Source organism: Malus sylvestris, chromosome 2, assembly GCF_916048215.2.
Source record: "Malus sylvestris chromosome 2, drMalSylv7.2, whole genome shotgun sequence".
In the NCBI taxonomy this organism is placed as follows: Eukaryota; Viridiplantae; Streptophyta; class Magnoliopsida; order Rosales; family Rosaceae; genus Malus; species Malus sylvestris.
The window spans coordinates 7282125-7286663 of NC_062261.1; the positions used below are offsets into that span (position 1 = coordinate 7282125).

The 4539-nt window shown below is 36.6% G+C and overlaps 1 pseudogene; it reads right to left on the reverse strand.

Moving 5' to 3' along the window:
* Positions 1 to 1663: 1663 nt before the first annotated feature.
* On the reverse strand, positions 1664 to 3733 carry LOC126607839 (nardilysin-like; annotated as a pseudogene).
* Positions 3734 to 4539: the final 806 nt, after the last annotated feature.

The window sequence follows — 4539 nt, forward strand, 5'->3', positions numbered from 1 at the left end:
GGCTTGATCTTAGGATGAACGGATGTGTGGATTTGTTGATGTTGTTGATCCAAAGGGCTGTTGGGGCTTGATCTTAGGATGAACGGATGTGTGGATTTGTTGATGTTGTTGATCCAAAGGGTCGTTGGGGCTTGATCTTGAATTGGTGGAAATTCTTCAAGGGCCGTTGGGGCTTGATCTTGAAGGAGGATTTGACGAATAACGAAGAGGGCTTTCTTGATCCTTCGGGATTTGCTTGAGAGCTTTAGAGTTTCAAAGCTTCAAAGATTTGGGGGATTCTCTTCCAATTTGGGAGTAGAGAAATGTATTTGTGAATTGGTTGATGATACCTTGATGTAGAAGCCTATTTATAGGCTTTGCGAATGAATCACCACCACAAAATATTTTTTTCTTTTCCAAGCATCATTGCCTAATTTCCCACTTAATACAATTTTAAACTTGAAGTGGTAATTTTATGGCTTAATTTTCCACTTAATACAATTTCAAACTTGAAGTGGTAATTTTATGGCCTAATTTTCCACTTAATATCATTTTAAACTTGATATGTGCATGCTTTGTCATTGCCCAAAATGAGAAGAAAACCTTGTTTTGATCTTCAATGGATTGAAATGTGCTTGCCTTGTCATTGCCCAAAATGAGAAGAAAAACTTGTGTAATCCTCCAAGGGTATTTCTTCTTATTTTGTTGAGTCACACACCATGTGTACAATTTGTATGACACGTGGCATATGCCATGTATGCCCTGACAGGTCAAAATTTTAATGCGTTGGTGAACATTTATTTCACCGCAATTTCGATGTCTACACTTATATTTAATTCTCAACAAATGCGAAGTTGAACCACATTATTGCTAGTTCATTGTGAAACTCAGCTCACTCATCTACTTCTTAATGTGGATAATATCGTTTATTAAAAAAAAATCATTTTGTTTGACTGTTTTTAATAGCTTCATATGTCTGTTCTTTTTATTCTCTATGCTAATTGTTTCTCGAATTTTTTCACTATAATCTCAATAGGGAATTAGTGACGTGACATGCACAAGTGCTTAATTATTTCTGTGTAGGTGTTGTCATTTTGGTTGTTAGGGTTTTACAATATTTTTTCCCCGTCTTATTTCCCACCGGTGGGTGGTACGTGAACGATGATTCGCACACATGCACTACTCTTCTGGGGGAAGCTGGAGGTCCTAACAACGTCATGACATGCTCAATTATTTATTAATCTAGCTATGTTAGGATCTTTAACCATTGTTGTAGCTCACCATATGTATTTGATGCCTCCTTATCCATATCTAACTACTGATTATGGTACACAACTTTCATTCACTACAAGAAATATGGGCACTGCACACAATAAATTATTTGTGCCCTTTGAGGTCAAAGAGCACCAAAAATTGTGCCCATAGACCAATAGCAACAGAGCAGCAACTAAAATATTGTATGTGCCCTCTATGGGCGTCACCATTTGTCAATGAGCACAATAAGGTATGTTGTGCTGAAAAGTGTAAGCACAAATAAAGGTTCTTTTGTGCCCAGTTTTGACAAAGTTGTCAGATGACTGCTACCACCCATGTTAGCACATTTATTGTTATCGTGCCCAATATGTCAACTATTTTTTAAAAAAAAATTTAAAAACTAAAATCACCTACAAATTGAGATCGAGGCTAAACAAAAAATTATTTTATCATAAAATTAAAACAGCCCACAACCACAAGCATCTATAATATTACAATTTACAAAGATATTCACAACCATTATATATAAAAACAACTATAATTTTACATGTTCTTTCCCCAACTAAAATTATAAAGGTTTTAAGTGAATATCGGTTCTCTCTAGAATAAGGACATCAAATATTAAGGTTTTAAGTGAACCTACACAGTTCTTTTCTCATCTTCTAGTTCCAAAATTTTCTTTCCAAAATGCTGCTTGAGTGCCACATTGTCGGACCCTTCAAAATTTACACAGAGCAATACGAAATGAGTATGTAGTGGCTTCCAAATTTCAAATTATGATTCTTTATCTTTATCTCATGAGCTGTTGTATATCATTCCTCCCACAGATTAATTGGTGTAATTCTGCTATGTATACATGCACTTGTTTGTGATTGAAACATAAAGACTTTTGCCTGACACTTTAGTAACATTCTTATATGGATGGCAAGCAATCCTCACACAAATTAGGACATAAAAATAGAATCCAAAATCCCAACAATATAATTCTCACTCTTTCAAATGTAAAGAACTAAATCTAAGAATTTATCCAAACCCTAAATCTAAGAATTTTAACGAATACTTTAGCATCAATTGAGAGAGGAATTGAGAGAATACCATATACACGGTATGTTACCTGTGGGCCACACTCAACAACATATCCAAGCTGCTCCTTCGTCCTATTTCCAGAAATAGCAGACAATTATATGAACATATATTCAAATATATTTGAAAACATTATTATTAGTTCCCAGATTCTTTTGCTCGGCAGTATGTAAGTAAAAGTATCAGCCTCAAATAAAATCACCTTAGTTGATTGAAAAGTGGCTCCACAATTTCATCGAAAAGATCTATCAATGCTTTCAATCGGATTGACTCAATCCCTGCTTCTTGCTCAACTTGAAAATACAGCTGCAATATGAAACCACAACCAAGGGAAGAATATCAACGTACAAACAAAGACAGTACACCTTCATAAAGGGAAACCGAAACGAAAATGTTCCATTTTGAGTTACCTCAATCACAGAGTTCATTTCTAACTTATTCTTCACATTGGAATCTCTAATCAGGTTAGCACCAGGAGGAAGACAAATAACATACTCTTTATGCCTCAATTTGATAGGCAGTGGTGGTACAGAAAAATTCGATTTGAATATATTTGACAGGGTAATTGCTTCGTCCTCTTAACAAATTTCCATGGCAAAGGCCCTCAATGTATAGCTGCACATATTAAGGGGAGGGTAAGCTGAAGCAAATGCCTTAATTAAACTTATTCTAAGAGCTTTGACAAAAAATAAACCAACGAATCATTCTAACATCAAATATAAAAAATTATTTTTAAATAAAAGTCAAAATTAACTATTGGGCAACTCTCCGATTCTCTCACTAGAACATACTACTCTGCACTTATCAAGTTACGTGTCAAAGTGAAAGAATATAAGGTCAAGAAGCCTGAACCGCATGGATTTCTCATGAAAATATACCCTGCTTGAGGATAATGTTAAGAATTTGAGTTGCACAAATTGACAGCAGTAACCTATATCAAATATAGGTACATTTGTGTAGTGTACCTGGGAACAAAGCTCGGGAATGAATGACTTCAAATCAGAAATAGACAATTCATCCAAAACATGCAACTTCTCATCTGCATCATAAAAAATTTGACACAGAACTTGCAGTCTTAAGTATGATGAGTGACTCAGAGGCTTCATATTGGTGTTCTTTAACCTTCGCTTCATATCTTCTTTAACGACCTGTTAAAGTGTCAATTAGCAATGGACAAGCCAAAAGAAACAAGCAAGGTATGAAAAATCAAACTTAAACCAGACATAGAGTGGAGTGATAGAAACAAAAGGCAACACATGTACCTTAAAACGATCAACTGTTGGCATGCAACTTTTGGCAGCTGCCAACACTTCTGACAACACTTTTCACAACAACAAATAAGTAAAATTGAGCAAAATTTACCTCCATCAAGCAAAAATTTAGCATCTTCCATCTTCACCATAGCAGGTGGACTCATCTAAACCTTAGTTGAACTAAACCAAAATCAAGTTACCAAAGTTAATTCCAACCGTTAATTTCTATAAAATCATACCTCAAAAGGTAAAACCAAACGAAATTGAAGGGTTTTACATGGATTTGTGAATGCAAGAATTTGAATTTCCAAAAACCCACTACTGTAAAAACCCCCCAAAATCCCAAGATTTATACCCAAAAAAGAAAGAAAATTTCCAAAACATGAAACCCTAAAAACTAAAAACCCACAAATATGCCCTCCTTGAGGAACCATCCGAGATTCAAATCAGAGAAATCGCACAGAAGAAATTGGAGATTATCACATACCGACTTGGAAGAGGCAACCTTCGGGAGAGCAAATCGTGATCTGACGATCGTATCCGCCTCATCTTCCTCGGCTCATGATTTGAATGCTTCGATTTCTTAGCCTCTTCCCCTTCTCTGGTTTTTAGGGTTCCTCTGAAATGGCGTATCAGACCTCTGAGCTTCTTCTTCTATCATCGTGATTCTGCAAGCCGCAAGCTCTCTCTCTCTCCCTCCCTCTATGCAAGTCGAAGGCTCTCCCTCGTAACCCATCCCACACAGCCATTGATACCACTGACCGCAAAAGAAAGACAGGGAAATAAAAATATTTGGGGAAAATGATAAAGAGAGAGAGAGCCCCTGGGATGGAAGAGAGGCTAGGTTCGATTGGGAAAGGGAAAGCGAGAGAGAGAGAGAGAGGAGAGGCGGAGGAACTGAGGAGAGGGTGGGTTTGAATGGGGAAACACAGAGAGGTGCAGGGAAGGAGGAAAAGGAGGACAGTGTGAG